Source organism: Myotis myotis, unplaced genomic scaffold (genome assembly GCF_014108235.1).
Source record: "Myotis myotis isolate mMyoMyo1 unplaced genomic scaffold, mMyoMyo1.p scaffold_m19_p_13, whole genome shotgun sequence".
NCBI classification, from domain to species: domain Eukaryota; kingdom Metazoa; phylum Chordata; class Mammalia; order Chiroptera; family Vespertilionidae; genus Myotis; species Myotis myotis.
In genome coordinates this window covers 58,579,114-58,598,531 of record NW_023416317.1, presented here as the reverse complement: position 1 = coordinate 58,598,531, position 19,418 = coordinate 58,579,114, and the positions used below count along the sequence as shown (strand labels likewise).

Here is a 19,418-nt window from a genome sequence, read left to right as displayed (position 1 = left end):
CTCAGTCTAATTCGTTGTTTTTCTTAGGAAATAATCAGTCTTGGGTTTTATTTCGTACATTTGCAAAGAGATTCCAGCTCAAAACTCTATCTAAATGTCCAAAATCAGACGATGCGCACATTAGTTTTAAGCCAGCTTTTCTCTTTACACATGCACAAAAATCCCAGACGCATTTTTAAATTTTGTAAAATTTTTCAATTCCCCACATGCTTTGGGGGGAGTTTCCCTAGGTAATATTACCGTACAGATGATTACCACTGGCATGGCAGGAAAGATGTTCTCAGACGTCAGGCGTCTGTACCATCTTCTTTACCATGCCTCGGGTGGTCTCCAGGCTGTTTGTTGTCCAGCTTGTCCTCCTCCTGCTGCTCAGCTTCAGTAGACTGCTTGGAGTCGCTGCTCTCTGTGGCTGAGGTAGTGGATTGTCTGCAACTGCATGGTGTGGCTTCAGATGCAAGGTCCTCATTAGTCTGTGTAGTTTCTCTCTTGGATCCCTGTTGCAGTTTAATATTTCTAGCAGGAATCCACACGGGTTTTGAAAAATTCTCTGGGAATATACAAGCATACCCTCTGCCAAAGGTTAATAATGGGTCAGGTTCCTTCCATAAACCAGATTCGGGATCCTTCCATTTAACTAGACCACTTTCTTTTGTTTTATTCTGACACCAATGTAGCTCCATAGGTGTCTTTCCATCAGCATCACAAGTGAAAAAATTTAAAGTGATTAAGGCTTGGTGCAACCTACCCATAGGTGATTTCTCCACCATCCCTCCTTGTTGTTTTTCAAGTTGGGATTTTAGCCGCTGATGCTGTCGTTCAATAATGGCCTGTCTTTAGGAATTATATGGTATTCCTGTAATGTGCTGAATTTTCCACCTTTTACAAAATTCCTGGAATTGACAACTTGTATGAGCAGGTCCATTATCAGTTTTAATAATTCTTGGAATTCCCAAGACGGCAAAAGGAGTATAATGTGTCACATCCATTTGCCAGATATGGTCCCTTAGCAAACCTCTAGGGTTGACTCCTGTGTTAGGCCCTTGAGATAGATGTAACATGCAAGTGGGGCCTTCCTTGATAATCTTTTTTGCCTGATGTAATAAAGCTAGTCTTTTTTGCGGGCGAGCCAATAGCTCTGCTCTCTCCTGCCACCTTTGAATCTCTCCACACCTGAGGTGGATTCGGCAGGAGGGTTTCATTTCTTATTACAGATTTTAGATTCCAAATATAAATTAAGATTTTAATTTGAAAAAGAAACCACATTAAGATGACCATGGCGCTCTATTTTTCAGCCTGACTTAAAAGAGTACCTTTTAAATATTCCAATTTCTTTATAATCTGGCATTTTTGCACAGGTGATTCTATTAACAGAGAATTAATTAGGACATGGAGGTGGAGGGAGCCATGAAGGCTATTCCTCCTATTTTTTCTTTTCTTTCTGCTCCTCTTAAGGAGTGGCGGGTGCAAGGGGGAGGAGATTTATCCTCCTTGGTCTCTCTCAAAGGCTCTAGCAAATTAAGTACCGTGTTTCACAAGGAAAAACAGTTTGGAGGCAAGTTTTTCCCTGCTGCTGACCTTTTTTCAAGTTCTAACTTTTTGGCAAGCACTTAAGATCTAACGTACCTTTTTCAAGAAACCAAGGGTTATATAAAGCAAAAATTTTATGAGATTACAGTTTCTTACTTTTTAAAAGCCAAATCTACTTTTTTAAAGCCGAATCCTGCCCCGTTAGCCTGGTTGAGAAAACATTCCCACACCACCTACAGCTCCGGACTACTGTAGCTGATTGTGGCCGTTTGTGTGCGGTGAAATAACCCCTCACCTTTATGGTGACTTTTCCTACCTTTACGGTGAATTCTTCGTTCCTCACTTTTGCCAGTGAAACTTCGTTTTTTCGCTCTAGCAAAACCTTCACTTCCAGAGTCCCCCTCGGGCGCCAGATGTCGTAAATGTTTCCTTCCACGTCCTGCGTGGTTCAGGGTTCAATATCTGGAAGAGGAGCCGCACACAAATGAAATAGAAAAGACAAGAGATAATTTGGAAATATTGGGGGACCAGGCAGGTAAGTCCAACTCAAGAGGAAGGACTTCCACCCGTGCTCAGTCTGCACCGACCTTTTATAGTCTGAGGTAAACAATGCAGTGGTTACCATAGTTACAGTTCTTGTGAGTTTCACCTGTTTTGATCATGTGCACTTCCCTCAGCCCATTAGCTTCCCAGGTAAGATCTGGGGAGTGTTATAAGGTCAAGCCTAATTATGCTAAGAGGACTGAGCCCTCTAAGCTGGGACTTGTTTGTGACTTTGCCAGCAGGTCAGTCCAAGGCTCAACCCTATATCAGTTTCCCACACCCCATCACAGGGACTCACCCAACATACTCAAACACCTCGGCACATGTGGGCTCACAAACTCAAGCCTGCACAGGCACAGAGGCACAGAGTGGGGGACGGTGTTATGCAAATGCGAGTGTTGGTGGGGCCACCGACCCTCCCTCCTCACATGGCTGACGGACCTCACCCCCCACCATGCCAGGAGGACCCTTCACATGCTTCACCTGGGAATCCCATCCTTTTCTCAAACACTCACACACCGAGCCTTTGCCACCTCACACATCACACAATTCCATGGCCCACCGACAAACCAACCCTCCACAAAACCAGCTCCTCGGAACATGGGGGACTGCTGGCCTCACTCAAAACATGCTGGGCTGTGGGGGAGCAAAAAAATGCACAGCACAATGGACAGGGGGTCCACTGGACTCAGGGTACATGACAAATGGCAAGACACCTTTTTCCTTAGCACCAGCTGAGCTGCCATGTGGTCACACTCAAGCAACCATTTCGGGGGGATGCAGGCAGGCTTATGCATTTGGGACCATTCGGCTCCATGGAAAAAGCACAGGGGCACACACTGGGACGAGGGACATGGCCACAACACAACCAAGCCGGGGCGCTCGCATCTCCATCACACAAGGGAACACCAACACTCGCATTTGCATAACACAAAAAAATGCAAATACCCTGCAAAGGTCAACACTTACAAAAAAAAAAGACAAGGAAGCCCTGCATTCACATGCAAAACAAGAAAGCCCACAGCGCCCGAGGGGGACAACCTCACCAGGCCCATGGATACAAGGAACCAGCACAGTGGCCACACATTCCCGGATATCACCTCTCCTGGCCACTGCAGCTTCCATGGTGTGTCTGGCCCTCGCTCTGTCTGACCCTAGGTCTGTGTGTCCCTCGGTCACCGACACCAGCTCAGTCTGCTCGAATCTTCTTAGTGGGGGGGGACTCTGGGAGCAGTGACACAACGCAGCAGACAGGAACACCTGCACGACCCTCCTCTGTCCATTTCCCACCTCCTTCACACCTCACTTTCCCCTGCTCCTCCGGGCCTCACCCCTGAGAGCCTCGCCCTGACACGGTGGCTTGGGAGACCCTGCAAGGACCCTGCTAAAGTGGCCTCTTCCTGTTGTGTCAGGAACTTGGCAGCTGAGGGAGGGACACTCGAACATTTTATTTTTATCTTATACACACATTGTTAGGTTAGATGGCTCAGGAGGCGGCGCAAGAAATAGAGTCCAGTGAATCAGAAAAGGAAAGGAAAAGGTTTATTCTGCGTCCCCGGGAGACCCACGTACCCCAAGGACAGGGCACGTGGATTCACGCCAACAGGAAGGGGGGCGCTTTTTTTATACTGCAGTTGGGTGAGGGGCGGGGACATGAGCTAAGGAATTCTCTGGCACCTTGATCTGTGAGAAATTCCAGGGGAAGTCCATTATCTTGTCATGTCTGCATGTATCCGATCCTGGGCTCTCTCCGACCTAACACACATCACGTGGAAAAACAGCAGAGCTGAATGCTCTGCTCATCATACTGCCTTTCTTGGCGGATATGGTGCTTTTAACACCCTCCAAATCTTTTCCTGCTTTGTATTTTTTTCGTGTGTATGTTTTGCTTAATTCTTTACAGAGGACATGTTTCACCATTCATTTTCTTAGAGAGCATGGAAGGGAGGGAGCGGGAGGAGAGAGAAACAGAAAACAAACAAGCAAACATGAGTATGCAACAGACACATGCATCTTTGGCTCCCACAGGAGCACGGACAGGGGCAGGCGATGAAACATGCATCCCAGGTATGTGCTCTGGACCAGGAATGCCACCAGCAACACTTCCCTGGGCATCCGAATGTCTAACCAGCGAGCAACACTGGCCAGGGCCTATTCCTTCCGCTTAGCAGATGACAACACATGTCACTCTTTCTTCTTGCACAAGGAAGGCAGCCAATCTACGGTGATCACTCATCATTCATGCTTCTCTCTTCCTTTCTGAAATAGGACAAATAAACATTTCTAAAGAACACACTGTAGCCCTGACCGCTGTTGCTCAGTGGGTAGAGCGACGGCCTAAGAAATGAAAGGTCCCTGGTTCGATTCCCAATCAGGGCACATGCCCTGCTTGTGGGCTCGATCCCCGGGGGGGGTGGGGGACAGGAGGCAGCTGATCCATGATTCTCTCTCATAATTAATGTTTCCATTTCTCTCCCTCCCTCTCCCTTCATCTCTGAAATCAATAAAAAATAGTTTTAAAAAACTCACTGATGTGTCTACAAAAACCTTTACATTGAATTTTTTTCTCGTGGTAAGAACACATTCACATGAGAACCCTGCATCTGGAGGTGCCATCAACAATCACAGCCTCCCTGCTACTGATGGCATCAGTAATAGCAGCCTACAGGGGAAGGACTGCCTCAGGAATGCCCACCTCTAGGCTACTCATTGCATCCATCAGTGCAGCCGCAAGGGGACTGGCTGAGAGGCCGCTGAGTCTAGCGGGAATAACACCTTCTCCCGATACCCCTGCACCTCGCTGCACGGTCTGGCTGCCTCCATAATGGGGTCATCCAAGGGACTGGCTGCCGCAATCACAACGGCCTCCGGCTGACTGGATGCCTCAGGAAAGGTGACCTGTCCAAAACTGGCTGCCTTGTGAAAGGCGGCCTCCCCAGAACTGACTGCTTCAATAATGGCAGCCTCTAGGTTACGGACTGAATTAGTGAACGCACAGCTTCCCTGTGTCACTGCAGCAGCCAAGGCCTCCCTTTCCAGGGATGGGACCGGAAGGGGTGCAAAATCCAGACCCCTGACTTCAGTCGATCCAGGGAAAAAAATAATGGCACCCTGGACAGCATCGATGCTTTCCAACGGTTTTCTGTGGTCTTTCTTTCTTGGTTTGTTTGCATTTTCTTAAAAACAATTTTTATTGATTATTTTTTTACACAAAGGAAGGGAGAGGGATAGACAGAGAAACATCGATGAGAGAGAAACATCGATCAGCTGCCTCCTGCACAACCCCTACTGGGGATGGGCCCGCAACCAAGGTACACTGGAATCGAAATGGGGACCCTTCAGGCCGCAGACCGATGCTCTAGCCACTCAGTCAACCGGTCAGGGCTGGTTGTGGTTTTTGGGGTACAAGTCTTCATCAAATTCAAACAACATTAGCTAACATTTCAGCACCACGGACAGAAGATGAAGGTGTTATTCTTTAAAAGGCCGCTAGAGGGCAGCAGAGGATACTTTTTCCAAAGGAATTGCCTGACAGCTTCTTGAAAGGTTTGTGTCATAAGTATAGACGTGCAGACATGGAATACTTCACCGAAACAACTGGTAAACAGTCACCGGGAAACTGGTAACCAGGAACATACGAACCAATAACCATTAGCCTAGTAAATACTATCAAGCAACCTAGTAGCTCATAAGTAGAAAATCAGTACCTAGTAACCTACTAACTGGCAACTAGGAACCGTCTGAACCTAGTTACCTGGCAACCAGTACCTGCTAATTAGTGACCTAGAAACTAGTAAGTGATCAACCTTAACCTAGTGCACTGGTTACCAGTACACCGGTAACTAGGAACCAGTAGCCAGTAACCTGATAGCTAGCAACCAGTGAGCTCAGTAAAGGCGACCTGTCCCATCCTCGCTGCATCGTTCACGGAGGACAGGCAGTACAAGCGGCCTCGAGAGCAATGAATGCCTCCACAAGGGCCAACTCCCCCGAGGTCGCCTGCACTCCTGAGACTTTATGACCGCGCTGTACAAACTTCCTGCCTCAGGAACGGCGGGCTCCAGCGAACACACCGCCAACGTAAGGGCGCACTCTCGAGACGTCGCCTGGTCTCGCGGAACTTTACACCCTCGCTGTACAGACTTCCTGCCTCACTAATGGCGGCCGCCACCGTACAGAATGTCGCACTCAAAGCAGACTGCAGGTCACACGGACGGCGGCCTACAGGGAATTCGCTGCCTCAGTATACGCCGCTGCAGCCTGCTGGCCGCCTCAGTAAACGCCACCTGCGCCGTACGGGCAGCCTCGGTCCCGGAGGCACCTCCGGACGGACGGACTCAGTAATGGCGAACTCCAGCGTACGCAGCGCCTATGTCGCGGCACACTCTCGCTAGGTCGCCTGGTCTCTTGGAACTTTACACCCTCGCTGTACGGACTTCCGGCCTCAGCAATGGCGGCTTCCGGGCCCCAGCCTGCCTCACTAATGGCAGCCGCCACCAGATGGAATGTCGCACTCAAAGCGGACTCCAGCAAGAACATACAATGGAGCCAAGATAGTCTCTTCAATAAATGGTGTTGGGAAAATTGGACAGATATATGCAAGAAAATGAAACTAGACCACCAACTTACACCATACACAAAAATAAACTCAAAATGGTTAAAGGACTCAAATGGACGACAGGAAACCATAAAAATTCTAGAAGAAGCCAAAGGCAACAAAATCTCAGACATATGCCGAAGCAATTTCTTCACTGATACAGCTCCTAGGGCAATGGAAACTAAAGAGAAAATGAACAAATGGGACTACATCAAAATAAAAAGCTTCTGCACAGCAAAAGAAACCATCAACAAAACAACGAGAAAACCCACTGTGTGGGAAAACATATTTGCCAATGTCATATCTGATAAGGGCCTAATCTCCAAAATTTATAGGGAACTCATACAACTTAACAAAAGGAAGATAAACAATCCAATCAAAAAATGGGCAAAGGACCTAAATAGACACCTTTCAAAAGAGGACATTCAGAAAGCCAAGAGACATATGAAAACATGCTCAAAGTCACTAATCATCCAAGAGATGCAAATCAAAACAACAATGAGGTACCACCTCACACCTGTCAGACTGGCTATCATCAACAAATCAACAAACGACAAGTGCTGGAGAGGATGTGGAGAAGAAGGAACACTTGTGCACTGCTGGTGGGAATGCAGACTGGTGCAGCCACTATGGAAGACAGTATGGAGTTTCCTCAAAAAACTGAAAATGGAACTCCCATTTGACCCTGTGATCCCACTTCTAGGAATATATCCCAAGAAACCAGAAACACCAATCAGAAAGGATATATGCACCTATATATGTTCATAGCAGCACAATTCACCATAGCTAAGATCTGGAAACAGCCTAAGTGCCCATCAGTAGATGAATGGATTAGAAAACTGTGGTACATCTACACAATGGAATACTATGCTGCTGTAAAAAGGAAGGTACTCTTACCATTTGCAACATCATGGATGGAACTGGAGAGCATTATGCTAAGTGAAATAAGCCAGTCAATGAAGGAAAAATACCACATGATCTCACCCATTCATGGATAATAGAGACCATTATAAACTTTTGAACAATAATAGATACAGAGGCAGAGCTGCCTCAAACAGATTGTCAAACTGCACCAGGAAGGCCGGGGAGGGTTGGGGGGCAGGAGGGAGGGGGGTAAGAGATCAACCAAAGGACTTGTATGCATGCATATAAGCATAACCAATGGACATAAGACACTGGGGGATAGGGGAGGCTAGGGGACTGTCAAGGGCGGGGGGGGGGGGAAAGGACACATATGTAATACCCTTTGTAATACTTTAAGCAATAAAAAAAAAAATTAAAAATAAATTTAAAAAAAAAAGCGGACTCCAGGTCACACGGACGGCGGCCTACAGGGAACTCGCTGCCTCAGTATATGCCACTGCAGCCTGCAGGCTGTCTCTGTAAACGCCACCTGCCTTGTATGGGCAAGCTCAATCGCGGAGACACCGCTGTACGAACAGACTTAGTAATGGCGAACTCCAGGGTACCGAATGCCTCAGTAATAGCAGACTCTCGCTAGGTTGCTGGGTCTCGCGATGCTGCACACCTTGCTGTACGGACTACCTGCTTCAGGAATGGTGGCATCCAGGGCATGTGCTGACATAGTAATGGCGGCCTCCAGGGTACGGAATGCCGCAATCATAGCGGACTCTAGGTTTCTGGCTGCATCAAAAATGGCGGCCTACAAGGTACTGGATGCCTCAATAATGGCAGTCTCTACGTTCCGGAATGACAGCGTGAACGCACAGGTTCACCATGTCAGTGCAGCAGCCAAGGCCTCCCTTTGCGGGGCTGGGACGGTAAGAGGTGCAAAAGCCAGACCCATGACTTCAGTCCATCCAGGGACGGAATGTTTTCAGCCCTATACAGGCTCGATGATTTTGTGTGTGTAGTTTTTGTTTTTTGTTTTTTTTCTGGGTATAATTTTTCCGTCGTGTTCACAGGGCATTAGCTGGGGTTTCAGCACCACGGACAGAAGCACAAGGTGTTATTCCTTGAATGGCTACAAGAGGGCAGCAGAGGATCGTTTTTGCACAGGAATTGGCCAACAGCATCCTTTGAGGTTTGTGTAATAAGTACATAGATGCATAGACGTGGACAGTATAAGCAGTAACTTACTTGAAGGAGAAATAAGAACGTTTATCCTATAAAACAAGAGTATAAGTCTGCTCTAGGATTACATTCTCATAAATCGCAAAATAAGGAATCCTTGTTCTTACCACATTTCTACAGGACTATTTCATCTTTCATTCTGAAAGTTACAAGAACACGTTTCAAACCCACTGTGCTAAGGCACCAAACTATTAACTAGAATTTTTTATTATTATTATTATTAGTTAAGGTATTACAAATGTGTCCTCATCCCCCCCCCCCATTAACCCTCAACCTCCCCTAACTAGAATTTTTTATTCAGAAAAAAATGTCTTTACAACTAATTCACTAGGTGAAGAAAATACTCAGGAATAATGACCTTAATGTCACTGAAGTAACTTGGAAAAATAGGAAGCAATATTGGAATTTACTAGAATCCTGAAAAGGGCGACTCATTTGGATGCTTCTGAAATACTATCAAACAAATTCACATTTTGCCACCCAAATTCATCTTTTGCTAGCCAATTCACCATTTCCAAAACAAATTCACCTTTTACAGTTAAAATTCACCTTTTCCAAAGCAAATACACCTTTTGCAGAGGAAATTCCCCTTTTGCAAAGCTAATTCAACTTTTGCAAAGCAAATCCTCCATTTCCACAGCAAATTCACCTTTTCCACTTCTGACCCTGACCCCAACCCCAACCCTGACCATGATCCCTCACCCTAAAACCCTAACACCGAACCCAGCCCTAGCCCCAGCCCTAGCTTTGAACTATAACCCTTGACCAAGCTCAAATTTATATTTTTAAAATTGAATAGAATCCGTAACTGGTGTTGTTCACTGGTTAGAGCATTTGCTTGACAAGCATACACTCACCACTCTAGTTAAAAACAGCACCAACGAACATATGAGGTAGGGTGGGTGGGTCACCATAAGGGGAACCTCAGTGCAGCAGTCTAAAGGGGCCTCCCTTTGCAGAGCTGGGGCAGGAAGAGGTGAAAAACACAGGGCTGTGACTACAGAATGATTGCCGCCCTGAACAGCTTCAATGATTTGGTGGGTGTTTTTTTCTGGGTAGATTTTTTGGTAGTGTTCACAGGGCTTTGCCTGGAATTGCAGCACCATGGACAGAGACACAAGTTGTTATTCTTTGGATGGCCACAGGAGGGCACCAGAGGATTATTTTTGTGCAGGAATGGGCTGACAGCATCCTTTAAGGGCTAGCATAATAAATATAGAAATTCATAGACCTGTACAGTATAACCAGTAACTTACTTGAAGAAGAAATATAACCGTTTATCCTATGAACTCAGAGTGTAAGTCTGCTCTATGATTACATTCTGATAAATCACAAAATCTGAGATGCTTGGTCTTAGCACATTTCTACAGGATTATTTTATCTTTCATTCTGAAAGAGACAGGCATAGGTATTGAGCAGAACCCCTTGAGTTACAAGAACACGGTTCAAAACCACTTTGTTTCAAAACCAAAGTATTAACTAGGATCTTTTATTCAGGAATAAGTGTGTTTACAACTAATTTACTAGAGGAAAAAAGCTCTCAGTCTTAATAACCTAATGTTACTGCAGTAACTTGAAAAAATATGAACCAATATTGGAATTGACTAGGATCCTGGAAAGGGCGACTCATTTGATGCTGCTGAAATACATTCAGGCAAATTATCCATTTCCAAAGAAAATTCACCATTTCCACCTCTGACCCTGGCCATGACCTCGACCCTGCCTCCTAACACTCATCCTCACCTGGAAACCCTAACCCCAACCACAGCCCTAGCCTCAGCCCCAGCCTTGAACTCTGACCCATGAACCACACTCCGATTTAGATTTTTAAAACTGAATAGAACACGTAGCTGGTGTGGCTCACTGGTTAGAGCATCGGCTTTCCAAACATACACTCACTACTCTCTAGTTAAAAGAGGAATCAAGGAACATATTGGCAGGGTGGTAGGTCACCTTAAAGGGAACCTCAGTGCAGCAGTCTCCAGGGCCTCCCTTTGCAAAGCTGGGGTGGGAAGAGGTGCAGACCCAGGAGCCGTGACTTCGGTCCATCCAGGGACGGGATGACTGCCGCCATGGACAGCCTCGGTGATTTTGTGGGTTGGTTTTTTTGTTTGTTTGTTTTTTGTTTTTCTTTTGTGGGTAGAATTTTTGGTTGTGTTCACAGGGCCTTAGCTGGAATTTCAGGACCATGGCCAGAGGCACAACGTATTATTCTTTAAATGGCCACAGGAGGGCAGCAGAGGATTATTTTTGAGCAGGAATTGACTGACAGCAGGCTGCTTGGTCTTGGCACATTTCTACAGTTTCTTTTATCTTTCATTCTGAAAGAGACCGACACAGGGACCAAGCAGAACCCTTTGAGTTACAAGAACACGTTTTGAAACTACTGTGTTTCAACACCAAACTGTTAACTAGAATCTTATGTTCCCCCCCCAAAAAATGTGTTTACAACTAATGTACTAGGAGAAAAAAGTACTTAGTAATAATAACCTAATGTCACAGAAGTAACTTGAAAAAATATGAAGCACTATTGAAATTTACTAAGATCCTGGAAGGGGTGACTCATTTTCATGCTGCTGAAATACAATCAAACAAAATTCACCTCTTGCAAAGCAAAATCATCTTTTTTTAAGTATTTTTTTAAAAAATTTTATTGATTTCGGAGAGGGAGAGAGAGATAGAGAATCATGGATTGGCTGCCTCCTGCAAGCCCACAACTGAGGATCAAGCCTGCAACCCAGGCATGTGCCCTTGCCCAAAATCAAACCTGGGACACTTCAGTATGCAGTCGGATGCTCTATTCACTGAGCCAAATCAGTTAGGGGAAAATTCATCTTTTGCAAAGCAAATTCAACTTTTCCACTTCAAATTCACCATTTCAAAACAAAATTTATCTTTTGCTAAGCAAATTCACCTTTTGCAAAGCAAATGTACCTGTACACTGAAGGGTCCAGGGTTTGATTCTAGTCAAGGGCACATGCCTGGGTTGTGGGCTCAATCCCCAGTAGGGGGCATGCAGGAGGCAGCCGATCCATGATTCTCTCTCATCATGGATGTTTCTATCTCTCTCTCCCTCTTCCTTCCTCTCTCAAATCAATAAAAATATTTTTTAAAAAAAGGGCTGTGAATTTCTCAAATGGTTTTTATTTATATAACTAGTAGCCCAGTGCACAAAATTCGTGCACATTAAAATGAAATTAATTGTCCTAACCGGTTTTGCTCAGTGGATAGAACGTCAGCCTGCAGACTCAAGGGTCCCAGGTTCGGTTCCAGTCAAGGGCATGTACCTTGGTTGTGGACACATCCCCAGTGGGAAGTGTGCAGGAGGCAGCTCATCGATGTTTCTCATCGATGTTTCTGGCTCTCTGTCCCTCTCCTTTCCTCTCCATAAAAAGTCAATAAAATACATTTTTTTAATAAAGGGAATTAATTAGCAGAGATATTTTAATATTGCTATTTTCCCTTTCTCTATAATAGAAGTGTGAGAGATGAAAGGAAATTAGTAAAATGTATATGAAAATCATATATAAATTTATTAATAAATAAACAGTAACAAAAGGAGATAGCAACAACACAGGCATGATATAAAAACGACAAAAACATGGTATAAAAACAAAAACATGATATGAAAACAACAAAAACATGATAGAAAAACAACAGTGATGCAAACAATGACTGTTAAAGTGATTAAACTTATTCTAATATCTCCCTGTACACCACATTAAGAGTGAAAGCATTTTCAGAGTGCTTGACTAATTTCCCTTGTGATGAAGTACTTACAACTTTAACTGTAACATCACATGCTCTTTAAACTCGAGAGAAAGCAACATATAACTGACCATGTGCGAAAACGGGTTCAGGTAGGAATATGCTTACTTTGTCTAGAGTTTGTCCTTGTGATTTATTAATAGTCATCACAAATGCTGGCATCATGGGAAACCGTCCTTGAATCAATTTAAATGGGAGGCCAGTGACAGATGGGGACAAATTAATTCTTGGAATCACAACAGCCTCTCCCTCTACAGATCTGTTAATACTTCAGCTTTGATAATGTTAGGTCATAATCTTTTGATAATAAATCTGGTGCCATTACAAAGACCCCATTTACTATTGAGATTTCTCAATAGCATGATGATTTCACCCACTTTCAATTTTAATTTATGACATGGCATTCCCGAAGGAGTAATACTATTAAGAAATTCAATGGGAAAATTTTCCTTTTCAGCATCCTCTGTGGAATCAATGGAATCATCACTCAAATATGTGTGAAAATCTCCATCGAGTATATCCAAATTTTCTTCATTTAATTTTTAAACATGCTCATTTTTTGTACAAAGAATTGCACGTTTAGATATATTTTTAATATTATCTATAGCAGTGGTTCTCAACCTTGTCTGCATATTAGAATCACCTGGGAATCTTTTTAAAATCCTGATTTCTGGGCCTCATCCTCCAGAAATTGTTTCTTTGTTATGAGGTGGGGCCACAACATTAGTAACAAAGAAACAATTAAGACTTTATTGTGGGGAGCCACTACAGTGTTTTGGACAGGTTCAAGCCTTGGACTGATGAGAGGACACAGTCTTCTCGTTGCCACATGCAAGTCTCAGCTTGGAGGGCAGGGCCCTCCCAGCACAATTATAGCCAACAGCTGTAGTTGTAAGCTCGAACCTATGGTCTGAACACGTGTCCCCAGTGCCTGAGTGATGTAGGCTTGATAGAGTTCAGGTGCATGTAGTTGAGTAGGATTGAAACCCAGGAGAATGTTGTAAACATCTTGGTCACGCCCTTACTTTGCCTCGTAGCATCTGGTATAAAATAAAGGCATGGCTGTGGCCGTGGTCGCTGTCTCTCAGGGAAGCAGCGTCCCACTGAGACCCAGCTTTCATTCTCTTGTCTGTCTTTTCTAAGTCTTTCAGCCGCCCCCACTCAAGTTCACCCCAGGCCGTGCTGGCACGGCACACTTTCGAAAGATATGCCTCCACGCTCCCAGGGTGGGTTCCTGCCTCAAACCCTGCCCTCACAGGAAACAGCTCTGGGAAACAGCTTGGGGGAGGGTACAGCGGTTGCCAAGACAACCCCTGCAGGACTGACTTCCTTCTGCTTGGTCGCAGAAGTTGTGGTCATGATGAACACCACCCATGGTTTTTATATAAGCAGATCTGTTGTTAGCGATCTGAGACAGAGAGGGACAGGGAGACAAAGAGAAACATTGATGCGAGAGACAAAAAATCAATCAGGTGATGTGATGTGTGTACCCTTACCAGGAATCAATGTGACTTCTTGGTTCATAGGTCAACACTCAATCGTTGAGGCTCACTCGCTGGGCTGTGTATTGCTATTTGGATGACCTGTTTACTAGAAAGAGAATGGGCCCTGGCTGGGTAGATTACATGCTAAGGTGATGACAAGCTTTACATTGCTGGTGTTCTAAGGTTGCTTTGAGCATCGGGCCTGTTTCCATCATGACAGCAAGGGGGAGGTGTTGCATCAGTACAAGTCAACTTCTAGCTTCTGCCTAATGGTTCATAACATAGAATTAAGGTAAAACCATGCAGGCTATGTCTTAGAAGGGAGCCAGTAATTGAGCACAGATTCTGCTTTGGTGACAACACATGACCCCCAACAGTTCATTGGCAAGCGATACACAGTAATACTTACCAAGTTTCCAAACATTTGCCAAGTAAAACATTCACACTTATGAAGTTTTTTACATGATCATTTAATTACACTTAGGAAGCCAACTTTATAGCAGAAATATCATTTTCTAAAATAAAATGTATGTACAATACAAATGCATACTACATATAACAGATAACTGCTTTGCTCTGTCACGACCCAGGCAACAAAGGACAGAAAACACCGCCTATGGCTAACAGACATGAACGCAGGAGCTTCCAGCAGTGAAGGAACCCACTCTCATCCAGGAGGTGGACGGCACACTCTTAGGCTGGACCACACTCATCAAAGATCAAAAAGGACACCATCTTCCTCATGAACCAGCTCAACACAGAGGAACCTAACGGATCCAAGCATAACATTCCGTTCTTCTCTACAAATACTAAATTGCTTGCCAACACATGAAACATCACACACACACACACACACACACACACACACACACGAATCCTATCTAGCTGTCCCAACTCAACAAACACAAAGCCAACTTCCAGGATTCCCGACTTTCACTGCATATGGCAAAACTTGGGGGGACGACAGGGTCCTCCGTGCCCCACCCTCTCCATCCCCTACAACACTCCACACACAGGATCCGATTCGGTACCGCACGCAAGGCACGAGCGGCACAGACTCTAAACAAACCGCCATCTAATCCTCCTGCTCTGGGCCATCCAACATGAACACCTACCTCTTCCTTTTCACCAACAAAAAGGGAAGGGCAGTGCTTTAGCGGGTCGACATTGGACACATGCACATCAACAAACACGTATACAGTATTGGAATCACTCAACAACACTACATGATACAGCCTTTCTCAGAAAAAGACAAAACACATCGTCATGGGCTCACCTTTCACTCTTTCCGTTGCTCGTTTGGTAAAATCCTTCCACACATAGCATGACGCTCGCCCTAACTGGTTTGGCTCAGTGGCTAGAGCGTCAGCCTGTGGACTGAAGGGTCCCAGGTTCGATTCCGGTCAAGGGCATGTACCTTGGTTGCGGGCACATCCCCAGAAAGGGGTGTGCAGGAGGCAGCTGATCGATGTTTCTCTCTCATCGATGTTTCTAACTCTCTGTCCCTTTCCCTTCCTCTCTGTAAAAATCAATAAAAATATATTTTAAAAAAACATAGCATGACGCTCAACTCTTCTACAAAGTACATTGCCATCTAACCAAACGCTCCTGCTCTCTGCACCTCATGTCACTTGAACCGACTCTCGGCGTTCTGAAGCATAACACCTTCTTACCTGTTCACAGCATAAAGACATCCACCCAAGGACACACTGAGTCACCGCACAGGGAAGCTCCAAAGAACAACAACCTCGCATGGATGGCCAAACGGGGACTTCCACCTTCCATAAATGACTTGGCCTGAAAAAAAGAAGCAACAAACATTTCCATGGCAGCCTGCACCACAAACAGTGGGAAGGAACCCAAACCACACAACACACACTGTCCGGGGGAGCCTCACACGCCTGCACAGCACCCGACACAGGGCTGTCACAACTCACAACCACCTCCACCAGTCCACGACGGCTCTCTCCAACAGCTAACCAACACTCTCTGCTTTCTTTCAAAAGGGCACAAAATCAGCAGCTTGGACATGGTCAGAGAGTCGCCTCACAGGGAACCTCAGTGCACCCGTCTCCAGGACGCCCCTTCGCAGCGCTGCAGGGGGTACACAGCCCACAGCCAGAACAGTGACTTCAGGGAATTCTCTATCATCAAGGATTCTCTCTCAGCACGGATATTTCTCCCTCCCTCCCTCCCTCCCTCCCTCCCTCCCTCCCTCTCTTCCTTTCTAAAATAATAAAAATAACTTCCTACCAAAATAAAAGCATTGTTTCTGCAACAAGCCATTCAACACAATCTTTTTCTCCTGGTACTAACACGTTCCCATTACAAAAACTGACTGCGTCTAGCTCCACCGGAAACAATATCAGCCTCCCCGGTACTGACTGCCCGGAAAGTGGCGGTCTCCACGGTGTGGACGGACTCAACATGGACAGCCTTGCCTCCCCGGTACTAAATACCTAACTGCGGAAACAATGGCGGCCTCCAGGCGGCCTGCCTGCTCCTTCGATCACGGCCATCCCCTAGGACATGGCTGCCTCAATCACACCGGCCTCCATCAACCATGGACGCCTCTCGATGACCATGGCGGGAATAACATGTTCTCGCCAGACCCCAAAGACTCCAAGGACGGACTGGAGGCTCCACAATCGTGGCCTACTGGGAAATGACTCAACAATGCCCACCTACAGGGGAGGAGGAGCTCACATCCTCAAACGCACCGGCTCACCAGGCCACTGCAGCTCTAACGCCTCCCTCTGCAGGCCTGGGCAGAAACAGCTCACAAATCGACACCTGTCACTTCACTCCATTCAGCCACGGAATCACGGCCGCCCTGGACAGCCTCCAAGATTTTCTGCCATTTCTTTTTTGCCTTTTTTCGGGAGACATTGGCTGGGACCTGACATTTCAGTGCCAAAAGCAGAAGCACAGTGTGTTTTCCTGCAATGGCCACAAGAGGGCAGCAGAGGATCGCTTCGCCGCACCAATGCTCTCACACGCAGCGTCCTTTCCTCTTGGCTCCTCCAACCTGCTCTCTTCTCACTCGAAAGACAATAAAAACTCTGGGAAATTGTGGAGCACAAAATGGCTCCTATCAAAATAGGCCCGTCCATGCGCAATGCCACAAGTAAGCACAGAGGGGACTCCTAAGCTTTGGGTCCCTTCCTGGAATGGAACAGACCCTGGCTACAACATGGACAGGATTTTTTCTTTTCAACAACAACTCTCGGGGCCTTCTTTCTAGAAATTATATAATCCACGCACGGACCCCCTTTTCTTTGGGGAGGGGGTTAATCCTCACACAAGGACATTTTTTTCTTTGATCTTTCAGAAATCGTGGGAGAGATGAAACACACAAAACGCACATAGAAACATCCACCGCACGGAGAGACGTCCAGGATGGCTGCCTCCTGCACTCACAGGGGAGCAAACCCCAATCCCACAAACAGGCCCTTCGCTGCCAATCACCCGCGGGAACCTTCCAGAGGCAGCCAGACACTCTAACCAGTGACCATGCCGGGACGGGCACATGCCTGGTTCCTACCTTCAGCATTCATTTCCGGGACAACGAGCCACAGCGCCTTGGCTCTCCTTCCACAGAGACTGGAAGGGGACTGCGCCGCTAGGGACACTCACAGGGACCTGCTGCGCTCCACAAGGCTGCTCTTCAGCCTGCACCACACGCTCCTGACAAGTCGTCCCACGGCAAAGGCTCAGGAGTGCCCACCCCGCCTCTCCAGTTGGGAAAAACTCACACTGGCTGCCATATACCTGTCACCTACTGTTTCTCCGGGTCCCAAAACCACCTCTTTCAGAAAACATGATTTCAGATCATTCACTGAAACTTCCATGCTGCTCCATTAAGTTACATGACAATGAACGGGAAGCATGGTAGCAACCATGCTTGGCTAAAAATGGCTGTTTAGTATTTTAACCCTGCTGATTTGTAATTATTTGCTTGCTAAAATAATAGAAAAGTTACTTTGATTTCCTGAACTTATATAAGTTACCCCATTCGATTCAATGCTCCATTGATTGTGGTTTGAATGCCCACATTGATAGTCACCTCACTGGTCTTTAAAACACATTCCTCTGCACCTGGACAACAGGACAGCACAATTACTCAGTGGATCCAGATAATGTGTTTCTGTTGACTCAGTGGTCCCAAGACACAAAACTGTAATTACTCTTTCTAACTAACTTACTCAATCTAAGCTTCTGTAACAAACTGCTTTTTGCAAAACCGGTTCCTCATTCCAAACCTCGAGATGTCATCAATACCTCTCTGATATTTGCCCATATCAGCCTGATGTTTTGGCCAAGAGGGCACTGCGAGATTTGCAGAGCATTGCCCCCTCATACTCCAGGCTTTGAAATAAATGTGGCTCCTTCATTCAGCTTCTTGAGGCGTCCTGTGTGATTTGAAGGGTACGTTGCCACAAATACAGAAAGCACTTAGGTGTTTGGAATAGAAACGTTTTAGGACATGGTGAAGCGGGGTGATCTTTAGAAAAAGTGCAGCACACTTGGCAGGTTAGCCAATTCCTAAAAATAAAAAAACAACTAGTAGCACATGGACAGCGGGGGTGCTCCACAGCTCCCGTTGGCAGCCTTCAGACCTACATTCCCTTCCTAAAACCAGGTGTCCACATGGACATAGCTTAGGAACAAATGGGGGAGAACTAAAGGTTACTTCTTAAGTTAATGAACAGTTTCATAGCAACATGCAACGTGCAAAAGCTGTGCTCCTCTTTCCTCACACCTTTGGAGCGGTCAAGAAAAGTTTGACACCCAGAATCTAAATCTGCAGTCTTTGCAAACTTCCAAGATTAAAATATCATACAATTTCCCCCTTTCATCTTCACTGTCTTCAGAGACGTTGGGGAATAGACAGCAAAACCCTAGAAAAACCCAGACCTGGGATCACAGCCACAATACGAGTCACAGGGCCACGTGCTTACAGCTAAAACATCATTTTCAGGAGAACGTTCACTTACTCTGGGGAATGTGACACACAAAAGGCTCAGCACACAAGACACAGGACAGACGGAGGGGTGGGTGGCTGTGGCTGCTGCCTGAGAAATAACAGTCGCAGCAACAAAGGGAGCCAAGCCTGAGCCCTGAGCGGCCTCACCTGGGCCCACCACTCCTCCAGGGCACGTGGCACTTCCCGCATCAGAGCCACGCCCTGGGGGCGGTCCTAGTCAAGAGGCCAGGACACCACTCAGTCTGAGCCTTCCCACCAGGTGCTAAAGGGGGTGGATCCTATTATGTTCCCAGGAACTCAAGGCCCACCCAGATGTGATGTAACTTCCTGTTACTTTGAATATATATATATATATATATATATATATATATATATATATATTATATAAAATTTACTGTCGGTGCTGCATGTCTGTCTG

The 19,418-nt window shown here is 46.0% G+C and overlaps 1 long non-coding RNA gene across 1 annotated transcript; it reads right to left on the bottom strand.

Moving 5' to 3' along the window:
- Window positions 1–111: 111 nt before the first annotated feature.
- On the bottom strand, window positions 112–15,811 carry LOC118668677. The gene is made up of 3 exons (XR_004971702.1): window positions 15,687–15,811; window positions 1,823–1,989; window positions 112–570 (listed from the first exon to the last, which is right to left on the bottom strand). It is a non-coding gene; the product is annotated as an uncharacterized LOC118668677 (long non-coding RNA).
- Window positions 15,812–19,418: the final 3,607 nt, after the last annotated feature.